This window comes from Ambystoma mexicanum, unplaced genomic scaffold (genome assembly GCF_040938575.1).
Source record: "Ambystoma mexicanum isolate Mex_15411 unplaced genomic scaffold, UKY_AmexF1_1 Mex_scaf84, whole genome shotgun sequence".
Lineage (NCBI taxonomy): Eukaryota > Metazoa > Chordata > Amphibia > Caudata > Ambystomatidae > Ambystoma > Ambystoma mexicanum.
In genome coordinates, this window is record NW_027182504.1 from 660218 (window position 1) to 672822 (window position 12605).

General features: G+C 35.2%; 5 non-coding genes across 5 annotated transcripts; all 5 read right to left on the reverse strand.

The window, feature by feature from the left end:
* Positions 1-3642: 3642 nt before the first annotated feature.
* On the reverse strand, positions 3643-3714 carry TRNAC-GCA (transfer RNA cysteine (anticodon GCA)). The gene has a single exon. It is a non-coding gene; the product is annotated as a tRNA-Cys (tRNA).
* An 872-nt stretch (positions 3715-4586) lies between these two features.
* On the reverse strand, positions 4587-4658 carry TRNAC-ACA (transfer RNA cysteine (anticodon ACA)). Its single transcript has one exon. It is a non-coding gene; the product is annotated as a tRNA-Cys (tRNA).
* A 2749-nt stretch (positions 4659-7407) lies between these two features.
* Positions 7408-7479, reverse strand: TRNAC-GCA (transfer RNA cysteine (anticodon GCA)). Its single transcript has one exon. It is a non-coding gene; the product is annotated as a tRNA-Cys (tRNA).
* An 872-nt stretch (positions 7480-8351) lies between these two features.
* On the reverse strand, positions 8352-8423 carry TRNAC-ACA (transfer RNA cysteine (anticodon ACA)). Its single transcript has one exon. It is a non-coding gene; the product is annotated as a tRNA-Cys (tRNA).
* A 3703-nt stretch (positions 8424-12126) lies between these two features.
* TRNAC-GCA (transfer RNA cysteine (anticodon GCA)) lies at positions 12127-12198 on the reverse strand. Its single transcript has one exon. It is a non-coding gene; the product is annotated as a tRNA-Cys (tRNA).
* Positions 12199-12605: the final 407 nt, after the last annotated feature.

The window sequence follows — 12605 nt, forward strand, 5'->3', positions numbered from 1 at the left end:
TCACCATCAAAGCAATGCATTTTCAGCCACCAAACCTTCCTTATAAGTATATGGGGTGCGAAGGATGTCCTTTATCTGCCTTGGTAAAATACAGTGAGGTTTCCATTGCAAGAATTCATACATTTCGTATCACATGTAGATCTTGGAACATGGAAAAAAAATCTTTTGTCAAATGCACAAATTCTGCAAAATGTAACTGCTTCTCTACTGCAGTTTGTTGATGTTGTGCTAAGAGCATAGTTAAACCCAATTGTTCATTGTTTTGTATATGAAATGATGATATATCCTATTGTTTCTTACAGTGCATTGGGTTGAAAAACATTTTAACAGGATCTATTGAAGAGGGTATATGGTTATGAAACAGGGACTTCTTGAACTACACTCCTACGCTCTACTACTGACATAAACCATTCAATGTTGAAAACTGGCCTTTTTTAAAAAGGTGATAGCGTGGGTGACTGTATGGAACTTGTAGAACTAATGACATCAGTGCACTTCTGGTCATCTGTACAAATTAATACATTTCATTAAGGGCATATTATTGGTTTCCACCACAGTTTTATAACATTCACATGAGCTTCCAATGGACTAGTTCAAACTGATCATATCACCAGTAGAACTTGGGTGAATGTAAAGCACAGCTTATATCATATGAAGAAATCCTAAACATCTTAATGGTGTCTACCCTATGTTTCAGGTGATGATCAGGAGTATTTCAAATGTAGAAATGTGTTGCTCATTACATAAAATGCTAAGATTGTAAATGTTTACTTCAATTTATTTAATTAAAAAAATATTTCTACAGGTAAAATAGTTGGATAAGGGGGCACCCAGAATTGAACTAGTGACCTCTTGATCTGCAGTGAAATGCTCTACCCCTGAGCTATAACCCCATTTCTGAAATGTTCAACTTTACTTATTCAGTAATATGTACAAAGTGGAAGCAACATGCAATCACCATCAAAGCAATGCATTTTCAGCCACCAAACCCTCCTTATTAGTATAAGGGGTACAAAAGATGTCCTTTATCTGCCTTGGTAAAATACAGTGAGGTTTCCATTGCAAGAATTCATACATTTCGTATCACATGTAGATCTTGGAACATGGAAAAAAAAACTTTCGTCAAATGCACAAATTCTGCAAAACGTAACTGCTTCTCTACTGCAGTTTGTTGATTTTCTGCTAAGAGCATAGTTAAACCCAATTGTTCATTGTTTTTATATGAAATGATGATATATCCTTTTGTTTCTTACAGTACATTGGGTTGAAAAACATTTTAACAGGATCTAGTGACGAGGGTGTATGGTTATGAAACAGGGATTTCTTGAACTGCACTCCTATGCTCTACCACTGAGTTAAACCCTTGAATGCTGAAAACTGCCCTTTTTTTAAAATGGTGATAGAGTGGGTGACTGTATGGAACTTGTAAAACTAATGACATCAGTGCACTTCTGGTCAGCTGTACAAATTAATACATTTCATTAAGGGCATATTATTGGTTTCCACCACAGTTTTATTACATTCATATGAGCTTCCAATGGACTATTACCAACTGATAATATCACCAGTAGAACTTGGATGAATGTAAAACACAGCTTGTATCATATGAAGAAATCCTAAACAGTTTCATGGTGTTTACCCTATGTTTCAGGAGATGATCAGGAGTATTTCAAATGTAGAAATGTGTTGCTCATTACATAAAATGCTAAGATTGTAAATGTTTTCTTCAATTTATTTAAAAAATATTTCTACAGGTAAAACAGCTGAACAAGGGGGCACCCAGATTTGAACTAGGGACCTCTTGATCTGCAGAGAAATGCTCTATCACTGAGCTTTATCCCCATTTCTGAAATGTTCACCTTTATTTATTCAGTAATATGTACAAAGTGGAAGCAACATGCAATCACCATCAAAGCAATGCATTTTCAGCCACCAAACCCTCCTTATAAGTATAAGGGGTACAAAAGATGTCCTTTATCTGCCTTGGTAAAATACAGTGAGGTTTCCATTGCAAGGATTCATACATTTCGTATCACATGTAGATCTTGGAACATGGAAAAAAAAATCTTTTGTTAAATGCACAAATTCTGCAAAATGTAACTGCTTCTCTACTGCAGTTTGTTGATGTTGTGCTAAGAGCATAGTTAAACCCAATTGTTCATTGTTTTGTATATGAAATGATGATATATCCTATTGTTTCTTACAGTGCATTGGGTTGAAAAACATTTTAACAGGATCTATTGAAGAGGGTATATGGTTATGAAACAGGGACTTCTTGAACTGCACTCCTACGCTCTACCACTGAGTTAAACCCTTGAATGCTGAAAACTGCCCTTTTTTAAAAAGGTGATAGAGTGGGTGACTGTATGGAACTTGTAGAACTAATAAAATCAGTGCACTTCTGGTCAGCTGTACAAATTAATACATTTCATTAAGGGCATATTATTGGTTTCCACCACAGTTTTATAACATTCATATGAGCTTCCAATGGACTATTTCAAACTGATAATATCACCAGTAGAACTTGGGTGAATGTAAAACACAGCTTGTATCATATGAAGGAATCCTAAACAGTTTCATGGTGTTTACCCTATGTTTCAGGAGTATTTCAAATGGAGAAATGTGTTGCTCATTACATCAAATGCTAAGAGTGTAAATGTTTTTTTTCTACAGGTAAAACAGTTGAACAAGAGGGCACCCAGATTTCAACTAGGGACCTCTTGAACTGCAGTCAAATGCTCTACCACTGAGCTATACCCCCAATTTTGAGAAGTTCACCTTTATTAATTCAGTAATATGTACAAAGTGCAAACAACATGCAATCACCATCAAAGCAATGCATTTTCAGCCACCAAACCCTCCTTATAAGTATATGGGGTGCGATGGATGTCCTTTATCTGCCTTGGTAAAATACAGTGAGGTTTCCATTGCAAGAATTCATACATTTCGTATCACATGTAGATCTTGGAACATGGAAAAAAATCTTTTGTCAAATGCACAAATTCTGCAAAATGTAACTGCTTCTCTACTGCAGTTTGTTGATTTTGTGCTAAGAGCATAGTTAAACCCAATTGTTCATTGTTTTGTATATGAAATGATGATATATCCTATTGTTTCTTAAAGTGCATTGGGTTGAAAAACATTTTAACAGGATCTATTGAAGTGGGTATATGGTTATGAAACAGGGACTTCTTGAAAAGCACTCCTACGCTCTACCACTGACATAAACCCTTGAATGCTGAAAATTGCCCTTTTTTAAAAAGGTGATAAAGTGGGTGACTGTATGGAACTTGTAGAACTAATAACATCAGTGCACTTCTGGTCAGCTGTACAAATTAATACATTTCATTAAGGGCATCTTATTGGTTTCCACCACAGTTTTATAACATTAATATGAGCTTCCAATGGACTATTTCAAACTAATCATATCACCAGTAGAACTTGGGTGAATGTAAAACACAGCATGTATCATATGAAGAAATCCTAAACAGTTTCATGGTGTTTACCCTATGTTTCAGGAGATGATCAGGAGTATTTCAAATGTAGAAATATGTTGCTCATTACATAAAATGCTAAGATTGTAAATGTTTTCTTCAATTTATGTAATTAAAATAATATTTCTACAGGTAAAACAGTTGAACAAGGGGGCACCCAGATTTCAACTAGGGACCTCTTGATCTGCAGTCAAATGCTCTACCACTGAGCTATACCCCCAGTTCTGAAAAGTTCACCTTTATTAATTCAGTAATATGTACAAAGTGGAAGCAACATGCAATCACCATCAAAGCAATGCATTTTCAGCCACCAAACCCTCCTTATAAGTATATGGGGTGTAAAGGATGTCCTTTATCTGCCTTGGTAAAATACAGTGAGGTTTCCATTGCAAGAATTCATACATTTCGTATCACATGTAGATCTTGGAACATGGAAAAAAAATCTTTTGTCAAATGCAAAAATTCTGCCAAAAGGTAACTGCTTCTCTACTGCAGTTTGTTGATTTTGTGCTAAGAGCATAATTAAACCCAATTGTTCATTGTTTTTTATATGAAATGAAGATATATCCTATTGTTTCTTACAGTGCATTGGGTTGAAAAACATTTTAACAGGATCTATTGACGAGGGTATATGGTTATGAAACAGGGACTTCTTGAACTGCACTCCTACGCTCTACCACTGAGTTAAACCCTTGAATGCTGAAAACTGCCCTTTTTTAAAAAGGTGATAGAGTGGGTGACTGTATGGAACTTGTAGAACTAATGACATCAGTGCACTTCTGGTCAGCTGTACAAATTAATACATTTCATTAAGGGCATATTATTGGTTTCCACCACAGTTTTATAACATTCATATGAGCTTCCAATGGACTATTTCAAACTGATAATATCACCAGTAGAACTTGGGTGAATGTACAACGCAGCTTGTATCATATGAAGAAATCCTAAACAGTTTCATGGTGTTTACCCTATGTTTCAGGAGTATTTCAAATGTAGAAATGTGTTCCTCATTACATCAAAAGCTAAGATTGTAAATGTTTACTTCAATTTATTTAATTAAAAAAATATTTCTACAGGAAAAACAGTTGGACAAGGGGGCACCCAGATTTGAACTAGGGACCTTTTGATCTGTAGTGAAATGCTCTACCCCTGAGCTATACCCCCATTTCTGAAATGTTCACCTTTATTTATTCAGTAATATGTACAAAGTGGAAGCAACATGCAATCACCATCAAAGCAATGCATTTTCAGCCACCAAACCTTCCTTATAAGTATATGGGGTGCGAAGGATGTCCTTTATCTGCCTTGGTAAAATACAGTGAGGTTTCCATTGCAAGAATTCATACATTTCGTATCACATGTAGATCTTGGAACATGGAAAAAAAATCTTTTGTCAAATGCACAAATTCTGCAAAATGTAACTGCTTCTCTACTGCAGTTTGTTGATGTTGTGCTAAGAGCATAGTTAAACCCAATTGTTCATTGTTTTGTATATGAAATGATGATATATCCTATTGTTTCTTACAGTGCATTGGGTTGAAAAACATTTTAACAGGATCTATTGAAGAGGGTATATGGTTATGAAACAGGGACTTCTTGAACTACAGTCCTACGCTCTACCACTGACATAAACCCTTCAATGTTGAAAACTGCACTTTTATAAAAAGGTGATAGAGTGGGTGACTTTATGGAACTTGTAGAACTAATGATATCAGTTCACTTCTGGTCATCTGTACAAATTAATACATTTCATTAAGGGCATATTATTGGTTTCCACCACAGTTTTATAACATTCATATGAGCTTCCAATGGACTATTTCAAACTAATCATATCACCAGTAGAACTTGGGTGAATGTAAAACACAGCTTGTATCATACGAAGAAATCCTAAACAGCTTAATGGTGTTTACCCTATGTTTCAGGTGATGATCAGGAGTATTTCAAATGTAGAAATGTGTTGCTCATTACATAAAATGCTAAGATTGTAAATGATTACTTCAATTTATTTAATTAAATAAATATTTCTACAGGTAAAACAGCTGGACAAGGGGGCATCCAGATTTGAACTAGGGACCTTTTGATCTGCAGTGAAATGCACTACCCCTGAGCTATACCGCCATTTCTGAAATGTTCACCTTTATTTATTCAGTAATATGTACAAAGTGGAAGCAACATGCAATCAACATCAAAGCAATGCATTTTCAGCCACCAAACCCTCCTTATAAGTATAAGGGGTACAAAAGATGTCCTTTATCTGTCTTGGTAAAATACAGTGAGGTTTCCATTGCAAGAATTCATACATTTCGTATCACATGTAGATCTTGGAACATGGAAAAAAAACTTTTGTCAAATGCACAAATTCTGCAAAACGTAACTACTTCTCTACTGCAGTTTGTTGATTTTGTGCTAAGAGCATAGTTAAACCCAATTGTTCATTGTTTTTTATATGAAATGATATATCCTATTGTTTCTTACAGTGCATTGGGTTGAAAAACATTTTAACAGGATCTATTGACGAAGGTATATGGTTATGAAACAGGGACTTCTTGAACTGCACTCCTACGCTCTACCACTGAGTTAAACCCTTGAATGCTGAAAACTGCCCTTTTTTAAAAAGGTGATAGAGTGGGTGACTGCATGGAACTTGTAGAACTAATGACATCAGTGCACTTCTGGTCATCTGTACAAATTAATACATTTCATTAAGGGCATATTATTGGTTTCCACCACAGTTTTATAACATTCATATGAGCTTCCAATGGACTATTTCAAACTGATAATATCACCAGTAGAACTTGGGTGAATGTAAAACACAGCTTGTATCATATGAAGGAATCCTAAACAGTTTCATGGTGTTTACCCTATGTTTCAGGAGTATTTCAAATGGAGAAATGTGTTGCTCATTACATCAAATGCTAAGAGTGTAAATGTTTTTTTTCTACAGGTAAAACAGTTGAACAAGAGGGCACCCAGATTTCAACTAGGGACCTCTTGAACTGCAGTCAAATGCTCTACCACTGAGCTATACCCCCAATTTTGAGAAGTTCATCTGTATTAATTCAGTAATATGTACAAAGTGCAAACAACATGCAATCACCATCAAAGCAATGCATTTTCAGCCACCAAACCCTCCTTATAAGTATATGGGGTGCGATGGATGTCCTTTATCTGCCTTGGTAAAATACAGTGAGGTTTCCATTGCAAGAATTCATACATTTCGTATCACATGTAGATCTTGGAACATGGAAAAAAATCTTTTGTCAAATGCACAAATTCTGCAAAATGTAACTGCTTCTCTACTGCAGTTTGTTGATTTTGTGCTAAGAGCATAGTTAAACCCAATTGTTCATTGTTTTGTATATGAAATGATGATATATCCTATTGTTTCTTAAAGTGCATTGGGTTGAAAAACATTTTAACAGGATCTATTGAAGTGGGTATATGGTTATGAAACAGGGACTTCTTGAAAAGCACTCCTACGCTCTACCACTGACATAAACCCTTGAATGCTGAAAATTGCCCTTTTTTAAAAAGGTGATAAAGTGGGTGACTGTATGGAACTTGTAGAACTAATAACATCAGTGCACTTCTGGTCAGCTGTACAAATTAATACATTTCATTAAGGGCATATTATTGGTTTCCACCACAGTTTTATAACATTAATATGAGCTTCCAATGGACTATTTCAAACTAATCATATCACCAGTAGAACTTGGGTGAATGTAAAACACAGCATGTATCATATGAAGAAATCCTAAACAGTTTCATGGTGTTTACCCTATGTTTCAGGAGATGATCAGGAGTATTTCAAATGTAGAAATATGTTGCTCATTACATAAAATGCTAAGATTGTAAATGTTTTCTTCAATTTATGTAATTAAAATAATATTTCTACAGGTAAAACAGTTGAACAAGGGGGCACCCAGATTTCAACTAGGGACCTCTTGATCTGCAGTCAAATGCTCTACCACTGAGCTATACCCCCAGTTCTGAAAAGTTCACCTTTATTAATTCAGTAATATGTACAAAGTGGAAGCAACATGCAATCACCATCAAAGCAATGCATTTTCAGCCACCAAACCCTCCTTATAAGTATATGGGGTGTAAAGGATGTCCTTTATCTGCCTTGGTAAAATACAGTGAGGTTTCCATTGCAAGAATTCATACATTTCGTATCACATGTAGATCTTGGAACATGGAAAAAAAATCTTTTGTCAAATGCAAAAATTCTGCCAAAAGGTAACTGCTTCTCTACTGCAGTTTGTTGATTTTGTGCTAAGAGCATAATTAAACCCAATTGTTCATTGTTTTTTATATGAAATGAAGATATATCCTATTGTTTCTTACAGTGCATTGGGTTGAAAAACATTTTAACAGGATCTATTGACGAGGGTATATGGTTATGAAACAGGGACTTCTTGAACTGCACTCCTACGCTCTACCACTGAGTTAAACCCTTGAATGCTGAAAACTGCCCTTTTTTAAAAAGGTGATAGAGTGGGTGACTGTATGGAACTTGTAGAACTAATGACATCAGTGCACTTCTGGTCAGCTGTACAAATTAATACATTTCATTAAGGGCATATTATTGGTTTCCACCACAGTTTTATAACATTCATATGAGCTTCCAATGGACTATTTCAAACTGATAATATCACCAGTAGAACTTGGGTGAATGTACAACGCAGCTTGTATCATATGAAGAAATCCTAAACAGTTTCATGGTGTTTACCCTATGTTTCAGGAGTATTTCAAATGTAGAAATGTGTTCCTCATTACATCAAAAGCTAAGATTGTAAATGTTTACTTCAATTTATTTAATTAAAAAAATATTTCTACAGGAAAAACAGTTGGACAAGGGGGCACCCAGATTTGAACTAGGGACCTTTTGATCTGTAGTGAAATGCTCTACCCCTGAGCTATACCCCCATTTCTGAAATGTTCACCTTTATTTATTCAGTAATATGTACAAAGTGGAAGCAACATGCAATCACCATCAAAGCAATGCATTTTCAGCCACCAAACCTTCCTTATAAGTATATGGGGTGCGAAGGATGTCCTTTATCTGCCTTGGTAAAATACAGTGAGGTTTCCATTGCAAGAATTCATACATTTCGTATCACATGTAGATCTTGGAACATGGAAAAAAAATCTTTTGTCAAATGCACAAATTCTGCAAAATGTAACTGCTTCTCTACTGCAGTTTGTTGATGTTGTGCTAAGAGCATAGTTAAACCCAATTGTTCATTGTTTTGTATATGAAATGATGATATATCCTATTGTTTCTTACAGTGCATTGGGTTGAAAAACATTTTAACAGGATCTATTGAAGAGGGTATATGGTTATGAAACAGGGACTTCTTGAACTACACTCCTACGCTCTACTACTGACATAAACCATTCAATGTTGAAAACTGGCCTTTTTTAAAAAGGTGATAGCGTGGGTGACTGTATGGAACTTGTAGAACTAATGACATCAGTGCACTTCTGGTCATCTGTACAAATTAATACATTTCATTAAGGGCATATTATTGGTTTCCACCACAGTTTTATAACATTCACATGAGCTTCCAATGGACTAGTTCAAACTGATCATATCACCAGTAGAACTTGGGTGAATGTAAAGCACAGCTTATATCATATGAAGAAATCCTAAACATCTTAATGGTGTCTACCCTATGTTTCAGGTGATGATCAGGAGTATTTCAAATGTAGAAATGTGTTGCTCATTACATAAAATGCTAAGATTGTAAATGTTTACTTCAATTTATTTAATTAAAAAAATATTTCTACAGGTAAAATAGTTGGATAAGGGGGCACCCAGAATTGAACTAGTGACCTCTTGATCTGCAGTGAAATGCTCTACCCCTGAGCTATAACCCCATTTCTGAAATGTTCAACTTTACTTATTCAGTAATATGTACAAAGTGGAAGCAACATGCAATCACCATCAAAGCAATGCATTTTCAGCCACCAAACCCTCCTTATTAGTATAAGGGGTACAAAAGATGTCCTTTATCTGCCTTGGTAAAATACAGTGAGGTTTCCATTGCAAGAATTCATACATTTCGTATCACATGTAGATCTTGGAACATGGAAAAAAAAACTTTCGTCAAATGCACAAATTCTGCAAAACGTAACTGCTTCTCTACTGCAGTTTGTTGATTTTCTGCTAAGAGCATAGTTAAACCCAATTGTTCATTGTTTTTATATGAAATGATGATATATCCTTTTGTTTCTTACAGTACATTGGGTTGAAAAACATTTTAACAGGATCTAGTGACGAGGGTGTATGGTTATGAAACAGGGATTTCTTGAACTGCACTCCTATGCTCTACCACTGAGTTAAACCCTTGAATGCTGAAAACTGCCCTTTTTTTAAAATGGTGATAGAGTGGGTGACTGTATGGAACTTGTAAAACTAATGACATCAGTGCACTTCTGGTCAGCTGTACAAATTAATACATTTCATTAAGGGCATATTATTGGTTTCCACCACAGTTTTATTACATTCATATGAGCTTCCAATGGACTATTACCAACTGATAATATCACCAGTAGAACTTGGATGAATGTAAAACACAGCTTGTATCATATGAAGAAATCCTAAACAGTTTCATGGTGTTTACCCTATGTTTCAGGAGATGATCAGGAGTATTTCAAATGTAGAAATGTGTTGCTCATTACATAAAATGCTAAGATTGTAAATGTTTTCTTCAATTTATTTAAAAAATATTTCTACAGGTAAAACAGCTGAACAAGGGGGCACCCAGATTTGAACTAGGGACCTCTTGATCTGCAGAGAAATGCTCTATCACTGAGCTTTATCCCCATTTCTGAAATGTTCACCTTTATTTATTCAGTAATATGTACAAAGTGGAAGCAACATGCAATCACCATCAAAGCAATGCATTTTCAGCCACCAAACCCTCCTTATAAGTATAAGGGGTACAAAAGATGTCCTTTATCTGCCTTGGTAAAATACAGTGAGGTTTCCATTGCAAGGATTCATACATTTCGTATCACATGTAGATCTTGGAACATGGAAAAAAAAATCTTTTGTTAAATGCACAAATTCTGCAAAATGTAACTGCTTCTCTACTGCAGTTTGTTGATGTTGTGCTAAGAGCATAGTTAAACCCAATTGTTCATTGTTTTGTATATGAAATGATGATATATCCTATTGTTTCTTACAGTGCATTGGGTTGAAAAACATTTTAACAGGATCTATTGAAGAGGGTATATGGTTATGAAACAGGGACTTCTTGAACTGCACTCCTACGCTCTACCACTGAGTTAAACCCTTGAATGCTGAAAACTGCCCTTTTTTAAAAAGGTGATAGAGTGGGTGACTGTATGGAACTTGTAGAACTAATAAAATCAGTGCACTTCTGGTCAGCTGTACAAATTAATACATTTCATTAAGGGCATATTATTGGTTTCCACCACAGTTTTATAACATTCATATGAGCTTCCAATGGACTATTTCAAACTGATAATATCACCAGTAGAACTTGGGTGAATGTAAAACACAGCTTGTATCATATGAAGGAATCCTAAACAGTTTCATGGTGTTTACCCTATGTTTCAGGAGTATTTCAAATGGAGAAATGTGTTGCTCATTACATCAAATGCTAAGAGTGTAAATGTTTTTTTTCTACAGGTAAAACAGTTGAACAAGAGGGCACCCAGATTTCAACTAGGGACCTCTTGAACTGCAGTCAAATGCTCTACCACTGAGCTATACCCCCAATTTTGAGAAGTTCACCTTTATTAATTCAGTAATATGTACAAAGTGCAAACAACATGCAATCACCATCAAAGCAATGCATTTTCAGCCACCAAACCCTCCTTATAAGTATATGGGGTGCGATGGATGTCCTTTATCTGCCTTGGTAAAATACAGTGAGGTTTCCATTGCAAGAATTCATACATTTCGTATCACATGTAGATCTTGGAACATGGAAAAAAATCTTTTGTCAAATGCACAAATTCTGCAAAATGTAACTGCTTCTCTACTGCAGTTTGTTGATTTTGTGCTAAGAGCATAGTTAAACCCAATTGTTCATTGTTTTGTATATGAAATGATGATATATCCTATTGTTTCTTAAAGTGCATTGGGTTGAAAAACATTTTAACAGGATCTATTGAAGTGGGTATATGGTTATGAAACAGGGACTTCTTGAAAAGCACTCCTACGCTCTACCACTGACATAAACCCTTGAATGCTGAAAATTGCCCTTTTTTAAAAAGGTGATAAAGTGGGTGACTGTATGGAACTTGTAGAACTAATAACATCAGTGCACTTCTGGTCAGCTGTACAAATTAATACATTTCATTAAGGGCATATTATTGGTTTCCACCACAGTTTTATAACATTAATATGAGCTTCCAATGGACTATTTCAAACTAATCATATCACCAGTAGAACTTGGGTGAATGTAAAACACAGCATGTATCATATGAAGAAATCCTAAACAGTTTCATGGTGTTTACCCTATGTTTCAGGAGATGATCAGGAGTATTTCAAATGTAGAAATATGTTGCTCATTACATAAAATGCTAAGTTTGTAAATGTTTTCTTCAATTTATGTAATTAAAATAATATTTCTACAGGTAAAACAGTTGAACAAGGGGGCACCCAGATTTCAACTAGGGACCTCTTGATCTGCAGTCAAATGCTCTACCACTGAGCTATACCCCCAGTTCTGAAAAGTTCACCTTTATTAATTCAGTAATATGTACAAAGTGGAAGCAACATGCAATCACCATCAAAGCAATGCATTTTCAGCCACCAAACCCTCCTTATAAGTATATGGGGTGTAAAGGATGTCCTTTATCTGCCTTGGTAAAATACAGTGAGGTTTCCATTGCAAGAATTCATACATTTCGTATCACATGTAGATCTTGGAACATGGAAAAAAAATCTTTTGTCAAATGCAAAAATTCTGCCAAAAGGTAACTGCTTCTCTACTGCAGTTTGTTGATTTTGTGCTAAGAGCATAATTAAACCCAATTGTTCATTGTTTTTTATATGAAATGAAGATATATCCTATTGTTTCTTACAGTGCATTGGGTTGAAAAACATTTTAACAGGATCTATTGACGAGG